Source organism: Panthera tigris, chromosome C1 (genome assembly GCF_018350195.1).
Source record: "Panthera tigris isolate Pti1 chromosome C1, P.tigris_Pti1_mat1.1, whole genome shotgun sequence".
In the NCBI taxonomy this organism is placed as follows: Eukaryota; Metazoa; Chordata; class Mammalia; order Carnivora; family Felidae; genus Panthera; species Panthera tigris.
The window spans coordinates 51,970,009-51,988,572 of NC_056667.1; the positions used below are offsets into that span (position 1 = coordinate 51,970,009).

Consider the following 18,564-nt stretch of genomic DNA (forward strand, 5'->3'; position numbering starts at 1 on the left):
ATAGGCTGGGATGGTTCACTGAGAAAGTGTAAGTATAATTCCTAATGCAACTTTCTTAGGAAATGAGAGATGAAGTCAGTGGGTAAGCAGTCTGAATTTTACTACTACTAAAAAAAGAAGGCATTCTTTTATTTGCCCAACTATAGAGTCATTGTGTCACTTCTTTCTCAGTCTAGTGCCAGCAAGACACATAAAAATTGGACAAAGAAATGACATTTAGTGAAAAACAGAGAGGGAGGCAATCCATAAGAAACTCAAATACAGAGAACAAACTTAGGGTTGCTGGAGGGGAGGCAGGTGGGGGGATGGGCTAAATGGGTGATGGGCATGAAGGAGGGCACTTGTTGGGATGAGCACTGGGTATTACATGGAAGTGATGAATCACTAAATTCTACATCTGACACCATTATTATACTGTACATTAACTAACTTGGATTTAAATAAAATTAAAAAAAAAAAAGAAATGACATTTAGTGGACAAAGGGTTTTTGGCAGGGAAATGGGCATGGCCCAGAATATTGGCAAATGATGCTGCCTTTCATCTCCTTTTGGGATTGAGATTGAATCCTGTGGTAGACGGACTGCCAAAAAAAAAAAAAAAAAAATGCCTGCAGTTCTTCAAGTGCTTTGCAACGTGACTTTGTCAGCCATTAAGAGATGGAATCTTTTCCCCTACCTCTTGAATCTGGGCTGTCTTGTGACTTGATTTGGCTGCTAGAATGGGGCAGAAGAGACGGCATGTCAGTTCTAAGCCTAAGATCTCGCACACCTCTTCTTTCTCTCTTATTCTTCTGCCTTCACCATGAGAACAACACTGAACTAGCCTGCTGGGAGATGAGACAGCATGGGGAGCAGAGCTGCATCATCCTAGCTGAGGCCATCCTAGATCAACCATTTCCAACAGATTTTCCAGCTGGTGGCAGACACCTGAGCAAACCCAGCTGACATCCTATGAGCCCATTTCAGATCAGTCTAGTTGTTCAGCCAGCCCTGAAAGGCATGAGAAACGACAAATGGTTGTGATTTTAAGCCACTAAACGCTGGGATGGTTTGTTATGCAGCATTATTATGGCAATAGATCAATGATGAAAGTACCAAGGGCAGATCTCATCAGTGACACAGGAAGTCTGTTCCCCTCCAACATGCACTCTTCCCCAGGTTCCTGCTAACTTTTGCATTTGCTGTCAATAGTGGCTTCAGTTACCTCCTCACCCAGACCCACAGAAGATAGGCTATGAGTTACTTACTTGGGAAAGGTGGCCAATTCTTGTGTTACAAATGTCCACAGGAAACCACACTCGTGTTCCCCTAGCCCAGAAAAGTAAGTCACTGACATGGAAAAAATCCAGACCTTTCTCTCTTGTTTCCATGCTTCTGTTTTAATCCATTTCCGCTCAATTCCCAACCATTCTGCTTTGGAGAGGGCTAGCAGAGAGTTCAGAATCAAGAAACCTGGAGTTGCACAGATCTGTGTCAGACTCTGGCTCTGCTGCTTACTAGCTCTGTGACCTTGGAAATGTCCCTTAACTCATTGACCCTCAGTTTCTTTGTACTAAAAATGGGGATTATGCTCTCTATCTCTAGGGTTATTGTGAGGAATAAGTGAGGTATGTATTCAGAACATATTAAGTGCTCAATAAATAGTACTTTTGACTAATTGGTTCGTTACTTGACCAGTTATCTCCAATTCCCAACTCTAGGGCTTCCTTTCAGAGCTCTGTTTCGGATTCACACTGCACGCTCCACCCCCAGCAGTATTCTCAGGTTGCTCAGGACCTGAGTTCAATCTCCAGTCCCTGTGAGCACCCAGCCTCCTGTACTCTACATCAGTCTCCTGGTGCAGATTCACCTTGGATTGGCACAGAATGGCATCAAAGCCTTTTTGCAAATGGGTCAGTGGGCAAGCCTGCCTTCCCAAACCCCAAGCTCTACTGACCGCTTGCTATTATTTTCACATGATGCAATGTTCCCTCTCCCCTTTGGAGCAGTATTAAGTTTCCTTCCATTCCCATACACTTCAGAGACTGCTGTCCCTCTCACATTTCAGACGCTGACCCACTCCTTTGCACTTTTCCCCTCTGCTTGTCTGGAGACCTGCATAATGAAATTCAGACAGTGGTGACTGCTGGGCTCTGTCTACTTCCCCTCAGTATGGGCGGCGAGGGCTGGGCCGCTCAGCCTTGCGGGGAGCGTGCTTCTCCCATGGCCTGGACATAAAACTGGGCAAGAGCAAGCCTGGTGACTTCATTTCTTTTTGTCAGATCAGAGGTCCCTCACTCTGAGGAGGAAGGCAAACACTTTTGATCTGACTGTGGGGGGAGGGGCGGGGTGGAGAATACATGTGATATATAAAATGAAACACGCTTTCCAAAAACAACAAGGCTGAGTCATAATAACTTACATTTGTGGCGCACTGTAGTTTGGAAAACTCTTTTCACACGCATTGTCTCGTTCAATTCTCACAACAGCCCTGGGAGGCAGACGGGACAAGGATTAACATCCCTGTTTAACCATGAGGTCACATGGCAAGTTGGGTGACAGAGTCCCAGCCCACACTCAGGTCTCTGGACCCCACACCCAGCCCTCCATCCTCTGTATTATGCTGTCTTCTCTCTTGTATTTCACACCATGACTTAGGCCCAACATTTGTAAAACTTTCCCATAGAAACATTCCTTATGGCAGAGGGGAACGAATATCCTGGAAATGCAAAATTACTACCAGATTCTGTGTTTTATCTTTAAAAAAATTTTTTAATGTTTATTTCTGAGAGAGAGAGAGAGAGAGAGAGAGCAGGGGAGGGGTAGAGAGAGAGAGGGTGACAGAGAATCTGAAGCAGGCTCCAGGCTCTGAGCTGTCAGCATAGAGCCCAACGTAGGGCTTGAACCCACGGACCATGAGATCATGACTTGAGCCAAAGCTAGATGCCTAACTGACTGAGTCACCCAGGTGCCCCTCTGTGTTTTATCTAAAAAGATTCACTCAAACTATGAATTTTAATTTAATAATTATGTCATATTATATTAGATATAGTTTATGTTCTTTAAATTTGTTTTAACGTTTATTTATTATTGAGAGACAGAGAGAGACAGAGCATGATCTGGGAAGGGGCACAGAGAGGGAGACACAGAATCTGAAGCAGGCTCCAGGCTCTGAGCTGTCAGCACAGAGCCTGATGTGTGGCTCGAACTCACAAACCACAAGATCATGACCTGAGCCAAAGTCAGATGCTTAACCAGCTGAGCCACCCAGGTGCCAGATATAGTTTATATTCTTAATATAAAAGTAAGGTTTTATTGTAGCTTCTTTCAGATAAATACTTCAGGAACATAGCTTTGCTTAACCCCTGGTAACTGTGGAGGTTTGCGCCACTAGGTTCTAGACACTTCCAACCAGTTGGCAAGATGAGTGTGCAACAGACACTCACATAACCACAGCAACCACCTGAAGAAATGCTTTATTTTAGCCCTTACCCCAGTGAGGATGTTATTTTTTAATTGGTATTGTTGGCTGGGTCTTCCTTTAAACCATCTGCCTCAAGCATTCCATCCTATGTTGACAATGGAAAGACACATGTTTGTAAGGTATGTTTAGCATCTGAGAGGCTGAAAGAATGAGCTTTTGGGCATTGCCAGATGCACTGAGTGCATGTGCAGAGCAGAAAACATGCTCTCTAGACAGAAACACAAACTGGGGAGCAAGCCCAGCCACACAACTGGCTGTGGGACATTCAGTTGGAGGGGCTGAACACAAGATTTAGGTCCTTGGAGTGGTTGTAAGCTCTGTGTAGTACCTTACATAACCCTTTGGGCAACTCTTCCTAGGCAGAGTGTTGATTCCACCATCACCCAGGGAACACTCTCCTCTCCACTCCCTGCAAGAAGCCAAGGATCTCTAAATTGTCACTCTGACTCCAAAGGGCTCTGCTGACTCCAGATAGCATTGCCAACATTGGCTGATCATCCCAGACCCTTGCTAGTGGGCTGTTTGCTCCAGAGAGGGCTCCTGGTGCCAGCAATCTGCAGAGGTGTTAGGGACAATTGCAGCGCGCTCATCAGAACAGATGACACATAGCCTCGAGTCAGACGTGGGGAGACTGCAGTGACAGCTGATTCCTTTGGTGTGGGTTTTAAGAAAATGGGAATATATTCCAAAGTGGTCTTGTGTTTGATTGGTTGCAACCATGGACTTGAGATTTACTGAAGGAAGGAAAGAGGGATGATCTCCATAGCTAGCACGTATGTAAGCTTCCTATGTGCCAAGCACTAATCTAAGCATCAAATGCATTAGCTCATTATCTTCTCACCACAGTCCTACAAGGTAAGTGCTATTATGGTCATCCCCTTTTCATGAGTAAAGACACTGAAGCACAGAGAGGGTAAGCAACTTGCCTAAAGTAAATGATTAGTATGTACCAGAACTGGAATTTCAACCCAGGGACTCCACACTTTGAACCATGCTATACCGCATCTCACAACCTACACAGTGTACCCAAGAATAATAGTTACAGAACCTTCTTTAGTCATATTTATATCAAGCACTGTGCTGAGGGCTTGACATGCTCATGTCCCATAATCCTTAAAACATTCCTGGAGAGAAAGTCCTGTCGTTACTTCAATTTTCTTTTTCTTTTTTTTTCTTTTTTATTTTTTTAACATTTATTTATTTTTGAGACAGAGAGAGAGCATGAACAGGGGAGGGTCAGAGAAAGAGGGAGACACAGAATCCAAAGCAGGCTCCAGGCTCTGAGCTGTCAGCACAGAGCCCGACGCGGGGCTCGAACCCACGGACTGCGAGATCATGACCTGAGCCGAAGTCAGACGCTTAACCGACTAAGCCACCCAGGCGCCCCATTACTTTTGTTTTCTAAATGAGGAATCTGAGGCTCAGAGATGCTAACTTGCCAGATATTCCATAGCTAGTAAATGACTCGAAAGCCCATCCTTTTAATCATTCTATTTTACTGCCTTCCATGTAAACTGCATAAACTTTAAATAGCACAAAACAAATGAAACAGTTTTGCAGAGAATCTCCTTTGTAGTCTGGACACTAAATAGATATAAATTGATTTCCAAGAAAATGTCATAGGATTTGAGATCTGGGAGGTAGGCGATATAAGGAAAAGCAAAGGACCCTGAGCTTGTGGTCAGAAGATCTAGGTTCAAATCCCATCTTTGGTGCTCACATTTCAGCCTCAGTTTCCTCATTTGTAAGATGGAGGTGATGGCAAAACCTACCTGTGGGAGGTAAATGATAAGGCATATGTGGTACTGTTATTATTTAACATGTGCAAGTTGGGTTTTTGTTTTTTTGTTGTTGTTATTGATGTTTTTGTTTTTGCATTATAGTTCACTCTTGGTATTGTACATTCTAAGGATTTTGACAAGTATATAATAGTATGTGTCTACCATTCTAGTATCATGAAGAAGTTTTAGTATTCTAAAAATCTTCTGTGCTCCATCTATATATCCCTCCTTTGCCCTCCCAATCCCTAACAATCACTGATCTTTTTACTGTCTCCATAGTTGTACCATTTCCAGAATGTCCTGTAGTAGGAGTCATATAATATGTAGTCTTTTCACATTGGCTTCTTTCACTTAACAATATACACTTAAGTTTCCTGTATGTCATTTCACTGCTTGATGGTTCATTTCTTTTCAGTGCTGAATAACATTCCATTGTCTGGATCATTATAGCTTATGTATTTATTTATTTTTGAATGAATACAGCTTTTACTGCATCTTTAAAATATCACAAACAAGTCTGAAAAATCATCTGGCATCTTGCTGTTCCTGTAGCTGGACAACTTAGATCTTATTCATTAGCTTGCGGAACTGTTCCTTTTTCAGAAACATAGACACCATCTGAAAATTTTCTGATATCCTTGTTTTTAACTGTTGTGGCTTGCTGAATCAAAGCAGCTGAATTTGTTACAAGTTCCGTGGCATTTCCTTCAAGAACTAACTCATCTTTGTGGGCTTGAGATACCGAACAAGCAACACCTGGCCTCATCCGAACTCTGTGGATGTATTTTTTTTCACCCAAGAAATTGCAAATTTCAACAAGAGAACCATTCTCCTGAATAACAACATTGATGGGGAAGTGAGTACACACAGATTTCATCTGGTAATGGAATCCCAGTGTGACGCCCTTGATCATGTTCTGCACATGACTACAGATAGTGTGAACAGCAGCCAGCTCTCTCCTCTCCTATTTCCCCATCATTTGTCAGTTCGGAGCCTCTTCTTTTTCTTTCCAAGGAGACTGAGCTCTACATTGATGTGATTGAAGTCCCTTCACAGGGTTCCTCTAGGGCCCTTCACGATAACGGTGGGTCCCTTCAGAGTGATGTGGACATTTCCTGGAATGTCAACAGTCTGATTGCTGAGAAGGGTCTTCATTCTTGCAGTAGATGTGACAAAGAGCTATAGTTTACTTATTAAGGTTTTTTTAAAATTTTTAGCCCAATTCTTCTAATTTTATAGATGAGAAAAGTGAATCCTAAAGAAGTTAAGAAAACCTGCTCAAGTCCTACAGCTAGTTGGTGACAGTCATGACTCAAAAGTGACTCTTCGACCTCTAATCCAGCACTTCTGCTACTTTAGTGGGCTGGTTTTCTGACATTTTCTAGAGTTTGTGTTTTAGGATCTCCTTTCACTATTTGCATCCATTTGCTAAACTACTGTTTCTCTCATAATTGCGGAATTAGAGGTCAAAAAGAGTTTGGATAAGGCAAATGCACATTCTCTACAAACGTCTAGTGGTTTAAGACCTTCCACTTCCATCCTTATGTAGAAGTTTTAAAAGAGCAGCTGACGGGCACCTAGGTGGCTCAGTTGGTTGAGTGACCGACTTCGGCTCAGGTCATGATCTCACGGTTTGTGAGTTCGAGCCCCGCGTCGGGCTCTGTGCTGACAGCTCAGAGCCTGGAACCCGCTTCGTATTCTGTGTCTCCCTCTCTCTCTGTCCCTCCCCTGCTCATGCTCTGTCTCTGTCTCAGAAATAAATAAATATTTTTAAAAAATTTAAAAAAAAAGAGCAGCTGAAAATTGGCAGAGGGATTTTAATATTCTCTGTCTTCTGCTAATCTTTGGAGGACAGGCCACCAAATGATGATGTGAACTGGAAGACAGGGAAAACGTAATAAGGAGTTTAAGGATAGTCTTGTCTGTTGTGGTGTGGTGAAAAGAGGGAATAACTAAAAAAGAAATCCAGTAGGGATCAATAGAAAGTCCTACAGTTAGGTTCAAAAAATCAACTGTACCAGATACAGGGTATAGTAGAATATTTCACAAAAAGAGGGCCTTGGGATTTTAGTTGTGTAGTATAAGCTTAACAGGAAACAGTATTGCTATGGGGATGCCTAAAAAGCCTATTGTATTCTTAGCGTGCATTAATAGGGTTGCTTTCTAGTCCTGACTTTATCACAGACCAACTCGGGTCTTTTAAACGTTGCAGAGTGAGGGTTACTGTAGTCCCTCTATATTCTGTATTTAAGTAGAGATGTACAAGAAAGCCCATTTGTGGATGTCATACCTAAACCATCTATTGACAAGATGAATCATAACCAGAGGCTGCTGACTGGGCTGTGGGTAGTGGAAAATAACCTACTTTTGTGGGGGCCTTCCAAGTATCAGGCATGGGGCTAGGGCATTATTTACATGGTCTCAGTACATCTTCAACACCAACCTTGAAATATAGTTGTTATTAACCTCATCTACATGTTTTTAGAGGAAGAAGCTTGTCCAAGATTACTCCCCTTGAAGGTGACGGGGCTGACTCCTAATACCATGTTCTTCCCACTACCATCAAAGTGAAAGATCTTAAAAACCATATCATAAGAGGACAGCTGAAGAAACCAGGCACACACAGCTATCCAAATATATCTGAAATATATCAAGTGGAACGGGGAGCTAAATTTATTCCTCTTTGGTCCCAGAGAAAATTAGAACCAGAAGATAAGTGTTACAGGGAAGCACATAGGAAGTTAATGTCAGGAAGAAATTTCTATCAGAGGATGGTTCAGTAAATGATCCAGCTGCCTTAACTTTTCACCAGTACCTCCTCACTGGTGGAGCATTTAAGGAGAAGCAGACTGGCCAATTGTGAGGGGTGTTATTCATTTACTCAACCAATATTTAATAAGTAGTTGTGATGTGCTATCACTGTTTTAGACCTTAAAGATTCAACAATGAACAAAACAGACCAAAAAATCTATATAGTTTTGCCTTAATGGGGTTTACATTGCAACAGAATATAGTGGTAATTGGACCATTCTCTGGTATATTCAACTAGCGGACCCCCAAGATACCAGTCATAGATGGCCATCTGTGCCTGCCAGTGTCTACTTGTAGCAGCTTGTACCACTGCTGGGTATGCTGACTCAACCTCTAATTCCCAAATCCTGTGAATCTTTTCCAAGGACACTCTTTGGTCACTGGAGCCTATTCTACCTGTATGCTAGAAGTGATGGAGGAATTGACACTGTCCCAGCAGCTGTCACCAAATGAAGGATAGGCTAAATACCCTGATCTTGTCTTTCAGTTGGAATAACTCTGAGACCCAGGATCTATCCTGTTTCCCTCAGTTTCTCAGCAGGAGGACACTCCAGTTGTCCACAATGGAGCCTTGCTTGATTGGTTCCTTCTTGTCCCTATCTCACTTCCCACTGCCCAACTAGAGGTGTTAGGAGCTACTTCCTAAATAAACCATGTGCACTTGAACTCTTGCCTCAAAACCTGCTTCTGGGGGATCCCAAAGTAAGGTAATCCTTATGATTTGTGAGCACTGGCTGAATGTCAAGAGATTTGAGTTTTCATCATGGCTCTTGTCCCTGTGCACAAATTGTCTCTAGCTCCTCATATTATCACTTGTAAAATAAGAATGTCAGACGAGATGAAATATACGTGTGCCATCTATTTTCATATACGTAGGCGTGCCTAGTGCTTAATTTTGTAGCCTCCTTTACATGGTTTTGAGAGGGCCTTCATATTCCTGTCCCAGTGATCCTCAAAATATCTCTATGAATTATACTGGATAGAGGCCATTTTGCCCATATAAGAGATTAGACAATTGCATGACCATAATGATGTGGTTTCCTTTTTTCTCTTCTAAACGTTTTAATTAATGTCCCAGAGTTTGAATTCTTCTCATCCTGTTTTCCTAATCTCCATATCGAATCCTGATGTAGAGTACAGGTTTTCTGCTTCTTGATTATTGAATTAGGAGGTTATAGACAGCAAATGGCTAGAATCATGGCTAAAATGAGAAAGGATCCAGAGCCTTTAGAATATAAAATTCCATCTTCAACAGCCCATACGGGTTAGGTGCTGTGTGGGGCAAGACTATGGGGGTAGACACAGACCTGGGGCTACATGTAAGTAGGCTTGTGAATCACATACCCACTCTCTGTTAAGAGACAGCATGGATACATTTTTATATTTTTCTACAATTTATAAAAACACTTTTACATCTTTGATCTCACTTGATTCTCACTAATCCTGTGAAATACAATTTTTATTATTCTCCTTTTGATGGGAAAACAGAGGCTGAGAGAGATTGAGTAGATGTGATAAATGTGAAGTATCCCTTACAACGTGAAGGCAGATACCAGTGGAAGTTTATCACACCCAGGCCTGTTCAGTCGAAAGCTGTTGCTATGAGTTTTCTTGTAGCTGTGTAGATCCAATCAGAGGGGGCTTTCTAGAATACACTGGAAGAACTCAGCCATAAAGAAGTAAACAGTAAAGATTCCTTGAGGTTGGGATCAGAGCAATGACCCCCTGTCCCTCTGCAGAGAAGGAAATCAGACAGTAACACTCCAATGAACTATAGAGATCATCCTGGTCCAAATTCCTCTGTGGTCCAGAGCAGGGAGGTAGTTTCCTTAAGGCTACACAACTTGATGTGTGAGCCATCATCCTGGTTTGCCCTGAAATTCCTACTTTCCAGGAAACCTCTGAGTCTGGAGCAAACTAGGCTGGTTGGCCACTCTACAACTGATACATGTATTTGACACTCCCCACTCTGTCTGGTTTCAAAAGACGCCTTATTGAGCACGCTGGCACTGAATATAATCATAAGTGAGTCACTTTGCCCTTCCAATTTCAGTATTCCATCTGTAAAATGGAAGCACAGATATCAAATGCAAAGAGTTGTGTGGATTAAATAACAAATGCATGTAAAGTTCTCACTAAATGGTAGATACAATCATATGACTATTACTTATCAAATTTACTTTACTTATTACTAAAGCCAGGTTAGCTTGGCCTTCTACCTCCCCCTCTTTCCGTTCCTCCTGTTGCTTCCAGCAGGATTCACAAATCACCATTAGGCTTTTTTTGTTTGTTTTTTTCTTTTTTTTTTTTTTTTCTGCACATGAAATAAAGTCTTCACATTGTAACTGGAAATTTTGGCAAATTTATATGCCCAGGAAGCATACCTCTTTTTAGTGACCCAAAAGCTTTTGCTTTCTATACTTAAAAGTCACATCTTCTTTTTTTTTTTTTTAATTTTTTTTTCAACGTTTTTTATTTATTTTTGGGACAGAGAGAGAGACAGAGCATGAACGGGGGAGGGGCAGAGAGAGAGGGAGACACAGAATCGGAAACAGGCTCCAGGCTCCGAGCCATCAGCCCAGAGCCTGACGCGGGGCTCGAACTCACGGACCGCGAGATCGTGACCTGGCTGAAGTCGGACGCCCAACCGACTGGGCCACCCAGGCGCCCCTTAAAAGTCACATCTTCTGAGAGTAGTGTTGGTATATAGTTCAACTATGCCCAAACGATATCATTTTTAGACTGTGAGAACAGCTACTATCAAATGCACAATAAAATGGAAGGCTTTAGATCTATCTGGCACCAAGGGTTTAACTAATGTTGTGGCAAGGGAGAATGAGTATATTTCTTAAATCGCATCCGATTATGTAAAGTAAGATTATTTTAGATGGAGCCACAATTTCATCACCTTTCCCTGTTCTGTGCCTCCCCACGCAACCATGCTACATTACATTATATAGACAGAATAACAAAATCCAGTGTTTCATGCTGGATTTAGAAGGCTGTCTTGTGCCCCTGTTGTAGGATTCTGAGTGGGCGTTTGAACTCTGAAACCCTGCAGACTGAGCCCCTCAAACAGGCTCTTTCTGTGTCTCAGTGGGAAACTCCTTGCTTCTCTTCTTCAGTTTCTTCAGCTGTAAAACAGGAATCCAAATAATTCCTTCTAGCTCAAGGATTCTCTGAGCTAGTCTGTAAAATGACACAGAGATGAAAAACCCTGTAGTGACAATGCATGCCTAACACTGTTATGAGTCTAGAGCTCAGAGTTCAATGAGATTGAAAAAAAAAAAAAAAAAGATCCAGCATCTAAGAGGAAAAACCCAAAGTACTCTCTGCTCAAACTGGGGTATTTTGTGCATAATTTTGGGAGATCACAAACTTCCTGGGGGTGACCTTGTAAATGTTTTTCTACTCTTTCCCTCTAAAGGAGGCCTTCTCCATCATAGTTTTATAGGATTCCCACCCACTTTTTTTTTTTTTTAACTGTAGTAAAGAAAAAATTGAGCACAGCTTCCTTGCTGATTGTGGAGAACAAATCTGTATCTCTTTGGAAGCTTGTTGATCAAAAGATCCGTGTCATCTGTGGGTAGTACATTTCTCTGAGGGGAAAAGAGAGAGTAATCAAGAATGCTTCTCTTCTGAGGGGAAAACAGATGCGCCGTGTATGTATTGGGACTGTGTTTAGAAAACAAAGTCAGGAGACTGGAAAAATTATAATGGTGCTCCCAGCAAATGTGTGGGGATAAATGGTGGCTCAGAAAGAGACCTCACATTCCAGAGCTTTGGTGTCTATGGCAAAAAGCAGATAAAATGTGTCAATAAAATCTGGCATTTATTAGAGAGATAAGGAAGCCTGGAGTAAATGGTACGCTCTGAGTAAGACAGGAAAACAGGAACATTTCTGTACATTGTTGCCAACCTTTGTCTTGGGTCTGGCGGTAACCGGGTTTATTATTTAGAATTTTTAACATATTCCCTTAAAATTATTGCTAGTTTGTGGAGTTCTCTCTTCTTGGCTTGCTAGTGTTTGCCAATCACACCAGGCGATAGATCTTTAACTCTGTTATTACAAAATAATAATAGAGAGTGGATGGCGTGTAGTGCATTTTCTCTAGGGAGTGAAATAAAAAAATAATTAACCACAAGCATTTCACTGTTTGAAAAAGCAAAACAAAACAAACCATAGCCATACAGAGAGTCAGCTGATTCTCCTCCCATGGGTGGCCCTTCCATCGCTGTGTATAATTGTCTAAGGCAATTATCCTTACAGTGACCTGTGTTTCATCGTGGCAAAATCCAGGATAGTCAGAATACTTAAAAGTTGGTTATTCTTTGTGTTTTGTAGTTATGGTGAGAGACAAATGAGAAAATGTATCTATTTCTAGACCTTGGGTTTCCAAAACGCTTTTAGATTGGCTAGTACTATACAGTTCACTACGGGCTTCCTGATCCACTGTTTAGGTTGAAAGAAGAAAAGTATTTTGTATTTACAGAAGATCAACAGCAGATGTACACCAAGGTCTCAAGCATACGTTTTAACTTACTTTTGTGTGCTGTAAGGAACTATTTCAGAGAAAAGTGATTTGTATTCACTAATTGTAGGCAGTTTGGTAATTTTTGTATATCAAAAAATAACGTTTGTATGCGTTATCTGTTGGTTTTCCTCTCTCTCATCCTGGATATGTTTTGTGTGTTTACTTCATGGGCTCATCTAAGGGTTAATGTGGAACTATCTCAGGGTCCTTGGCAGCACTGGTTTTTACACCTATCAGCTCCCTTAGACAATTTAAAGTGGTTATGAACCACTTAAAACTGTGCCTATGGGAGCACGGGTCTGTGGAAACAGGGCAGTTGTCTGGTAAATGTGATCAAGGTAGAATGTCAAGTTGGATCATTCAAGAGTCAGGACCCCCAAAATATATCCACTTTGGTGCCCAAGAAAATCAGGTTGAATATCTACATTGCCCAAATATGCTGGAACATTGCCACATCTCTGCTTCAACTGGTGTGCATGGAAACTGCTTACACGTGCAGCCTAGAGGGAGTCAGTTCTGTTGAATGGCTCTCTGAATGTCAACACAGCGCATCGTCATTTCTAGATGACAAATCATAAACATGGTTGGCCCTCCGGAAATGATGGTTAACTGTGTGAGGCAGAATTGTGGAAAACATTGGTTGCACATATAAATAAATGTCCACATGTGCCAGGTTTATATTATAAGTAAGGCAGACTCAGTGTCAGGGTGTGAGGGATGGTGGGGACTGTGAGGACCTGAGGGGGACCCACCCATCTGAAGGGGCACCTGTTCCTCACATCCAGCTCTCCACTGCCCTTCTTCAGTAGAGGTTCAGTGTTGCAAGATCTGCTCATTTTTTCCAAAACAAGCAAGAAATTCAGATTTTTATGTGAAATCTCTCAAACTTTAAATGTTGACTTCAATTTTTTCAAACACTGTTCACTTAGAATCTAAATACTTCAGCAGGCTAAATATGGCCTTCAGGCTGCTGTTTCAAGACTTTTGAATTAAATGACTCTGAGAAGAGAAGAACCTCCCTACACTACATTTAGAGATGGGTTTTTCCAGTAACCTTGGTGAGTGTCTTTTTTTTTTCTTTAAAACACTGGACTGGGAATTAGGAGATGGGGTAAGCCAACTCCGTCTTTCCTGACTGCATGATCAAGGGAAAACACTTAGCTTTTCTCATCCGCAGTTTTATAATATATCAATGCATAATACATGTTCTACCCATCCATGTCACAGATAAAATTCACCCAATTATTAATTATTAAAAAGTTACATGAGCATATCCTATTTTACTTAATTCTCAAGAAGGCTTTATGGGGTAGATATTCTTAACATGGATGTGGAGATGAAGAAACAGATTCTGCAAATTTTAAGGAAACTGCTGAAGGTCATAGACCTAATTAGTGATGATGGAGTGGAGATTCAGATTCTTTTGATTTTAAGCTCTGCTTTCCATTGTGAAAGCGATTCTTAAAATAGATAAGGAGCTATCATTCATTTAAACCCTCATTCTCATCAACATTATTTTGGCCTGTTCTTGTCTAGCCCCTAGTTACAGAATTTACAAGTAGAATCTTACGTAGGAAATCACTACATCTCTCTAGGTCTCAGTTTTTTTGACTCTTAAGTGGGAGAAGTAAGATTGAAGCAGAAATTCAAATTGGTATTTAAATGGCTATATTTCACTCAGAGATATCTTTGGTTAGACCTAAATAATGTTCTTCTGTTTTGTTTTGTTTTTTTAAAAAACTAAGTTATTGAGGCAGTATGGCTGACACAAAAGAGAGGGCACATGTTATAAGTGTACAATTTGATAAATTTTGACACGAGAACATACTCATGAAAACTATTACCACAATCAAGATAATGAGCATATCCATCACCCCCAAAAGTTTCCTTATGTCCCTTTGTAATCCATCCCTGACTTTCCACTCTTTGTTCCAGGTAACAACTCACCTGCTTTCTTTTTACTATACATTTTTTAATATTCCCTAGAATTTTATATAAATGGAAACATACAGGTTGTACTCCTCTTCTTCTTCTTCTTCTTCTTCTTCTTCTTCTTCTTCTTCTTCTTCTTCTTTTTCTTTTTGGTCTGGTTTCTCCCACTCAGCTTAACTATTTGGTTATCTGTCCATGTTATAGTGTGTTCATTCCTTATGATAGCTGAGTACTTCCATTATATGGAAGTACCATAGTTTATTTGTTCACCTGTTGATGGGCAGTTTGGGCTGTTCCAGATTGGGGCTATTATAAATATACCTGCCATAACTCTATTAGAAGTCTTTGTATGAACATATGATTTCTTTAGGTTAAAATCCTAGGAGTTGTATGGCTGGATTATAAGTAGGTGTATATTTAACTATTAAAGAAACTGCTAAATTGCTTTCCAAAGCTGTACCATTTTACATTCATACCAGCGATGTCTGAGAGTTCCAGTTTCTCCTCATCATGGTCAACTTTTGGATAAGAAATCTTTATAATTTCCATTCTAGTCAGTAGGTATTTGTCCTTAATGTGGTTTTAATCTAAAGTCCCTTAATGACTAATGATGTTGAATATCTTTTCATGTGCTTAATTTCCATCTGCATATCTTCTTTGGTAATGTGTCTGAGTCTTTTGCTTGCTTTTATCACATTACTTTCTTATTTATTTATTTACTTACTTTTAATCCCAGTGTAGTTAACATACAGTATTATATTAGTTTCTGGTGTACAATATACCAATCCAACAATTCTATACATTACTCAGTGCTCATCATGGTAAGTGTACTCTTAATCCCCTTTACTTATTTCATCCATCCCAACACCTCCACTTCCCCTCTGGTAACCACTAATTTATTCTCTCTAGTTAAGAGTTTGTTTTTGGTTTGTCTCTTTTTTCATAGTGTATTTGTTTTGTTTCTTAAATTCTACATATGTGTGAAATCATATGGTACTTGTCATTCTCTGACTTATATTACTTAGCATCATACTCTCTAGCTCCACCCATCTTGTTGCAAATGGCGAGATTTCTTTTTTATGGCTGAATAATATTCCGTTGTATATGTATACCACTTCTTTTTCCCCCCAGGTTAGTTAGCATACAGTGCAGTCTTGGCTTCAGGAGTAGAACCCAGTGATTCATCGCTTATATATGACACCCAATGCTCATCCTGAAAAGTTCCCTCCTTAATGCCCATCACCCTTTTAATCCACCCCCATCAGCCTCAGTTTGTTCTCTGTATTTAAGAGTCTCTTATGTTTTGCTTACCTCTCTGTTTTTATCTTATTTTTCCATCTCTTCCTCTATGTTCATCTGTTAAGTATCTCAAGTTCCACATAGGAGTGAAATCATATGATATTGGTCTTTCTGACCGACTTATTTCACGCAGCATAATACACTTCAGTTCCAACCATGTTATTACAAATGGCAAGATTTCATTCTTTTTTTATTGCCTAGCAATATTCCATTGTGTGTGTGTATGTGTGTATACACACCACATCTTCTTAATCCATTCATCAGTTGATGGACATTTGGGCTCTTTCGATAATTTAGCTATTATTACAAGTGCTGCTATAAACATTGGGGTGCATGTGCCCCTTTGAATCAACATTTTTGTATCCTTTGGATAAATTCCCGTAGTGCAATTGCTGGGTCATAAGGTAGTTCTATTTTTAATTTTTTTGAGGAACTATACCACTTCTTCTTTATCCATTAGTCTGTCAATGGGCATGTTTATGGACATAAATTATGCTTTCATAATTTAGCTATTGTAAATGATGCTGCAATAAATACAAGGGTGCATGTATCTTTTTGAATTAATGTTTTTGTAGTCTATGAGTAAATATTCAGTAGTGGAATTACTAGATCACTTGGTAATTCTATTTTTAATTTTTTGAGGAACCTCTGTACTGTGGCTCCTCCACAGCGGCTGCACCAGTCTGCATTCCCACCATCAGTACAAGAGGGTTCCTTTATTCCCACAGCTTCGCCAACACTTGCTGTTTCTTATGTTTTTTATTTTAGCCATTCTGACAGGTGTCAGATTTGCATTTCCCTGATAATGAGTGATATCAAGTATCTTTTCATGTGTCCTTTGGCCAGCTGTATGTCTTCTTTGAAGAAATGTCTGCTCATATCTTCCATCCATTTTTTAAATTGTATTATTTGTAACTTTGGTGTTGCGTTGTATAAGTTCTTTATATATTTTGTATACTAACCCTTTATCAGATTTGTCATTTGCAAATATCTTCCCCATTCAGTAGGTTGTCTTTGAGTTTTGTTGGTTGTTTCCTTTGCTGTGCAGAAGCTTTTTATTTTTATGTAGTCCTAATAGTTTATTTTTACTTTTATTTCCTCGCCTCAGGAAACATATCTAGAAAAATGCTGCTATAACCAGTGTCAGAGAAATTACTGCCTATAATCTCTTCTAGGATTTTTATGGTTTCAGGTCTCACATTTATGTCTTTAATCTATTTTGAGCTTATTTTTGTGTATGCTATAAGAAAGTGGTCCAGTTTCATGCTTTTGCATGTGGGCTGTCCAGCTTTCTCAATACCATTTGTTGAAGAGACTCTCTTTTTCCCATTGTGTATTCTTGCCTTTTTTGTCATAGATTAATTGACCATATAATCATGGGTTTATTTCTGGGGTCTTTGTTCCACTGATCTATGTTCCACTATCTATTTTTGTGCAGGTACCATGCTATTTTGATTACTACGGCTTTGTGTAGTTATCTTGAAATCTGGGATTATAATACTTCCAGTTTTGTTCTTCTCTTTCAAGATTGCTTTGGCTATTTGAGGTATTTTGTGGTTTCATACAAAGTTAGGATTATTTGTTCTAGTTCTGTGAAAAATGCTGTTGGTATTTTAATAGGGATTACATTAAATCTGTAGATTGCTTTGGGTAGTATGGATATTTTAACAATATTTGTTCTTTCAATCCATGAGCATGGAATGTCTTTCCATTTGTTGGTATTGTCTTCAATTTCTTTCATCCATGTTTTGTAGTTTTCAGAGTACAGGTCTTTCATCTCCTTGGTTAAGTTTATTCCTAGGTATTTTGTTATTTTTGGTGCAATTGTAAGTGGGATTGTTTTCTTTTCTTTTTTTTAAGATAGTTATGTTTAAAAACTATTTTTATTTTTAAATTTTATTTATTTTTAAATTCAATTCATTCATTCATTCATTCATTCATTCAGTAAACTCTGTGCCCAATGTTGGGCTTGAACTCATGACCCAAAGATCAAGTATCACATTCTCTACTGACTGAGCCAGCCAGGTGACCCAGGATTGTTTTCTTAGCTTCTTTTTCTGCTGCTTCATCATTAGTATATAGAAATGCAATGGAGTTCTGTACATTGATTTTGTATCCTTCAACTTTACTGAATTCATTTGTCAGTTCTAGAATTTCTTTGGTTGAGTTTTCTATATATAGTATCATGTCACCTGCAAATAATAAAAGTTTTACTTCTTCTATACCATTCTGGATGCCTTTTATTTCTTTTTGTCTTACTGCTGTGGCTATGAATTCCAGTACAAGGTTGAATAAAAGTGGTGAGAGAGGACATCATTGTCTTGTTCCTGATTTTAGGGGAAAAGCTCTCAGTTATTCACCATTGAGTATGATGTTAATTGTGGATTTGTCACATATGGCCTTTATTATGTTGAGGTATGTTCCATCTAATCTTACTTTATCGAGGTTTTTATCATGAATGGATGTGGTAGTTGGTCAAATGCTTTTTCTACATCTACTGAAATGATCATATGGTTTTTATCCTTTCTCTTGTTGATGTATCATGTTGATTGATTTGTGAATATTGAATCGCCTTTGCATTCCAGGGATAAATCCCACTTGATTACATATTTTTTAAAATGTATTGCTGGGTTTGATTTGCTAAATTTTTGTTGAGGATTTTTGCATCTTTCGTCATCAGAGATACTGGTCTGTAGTTCTCCTTCTAGTGTCTGTATCTGGTTTTGGTATCAGGGCAATGCTG

General features: G+C 39.8%; 1 pseudogene; it reads right to left on the reverse strand.

Annotated features, from left to right (window-relative positions):
- Positions 1–5,812: 5,812 nt before the first annotated feature.
- Positions 5,813–6,399, reverse strand: LOC102961033 (annotated as a pseudogene).
- Between the last annotated feature and the right edge of the window lie 12,165 nt (positions 6,400–18,564).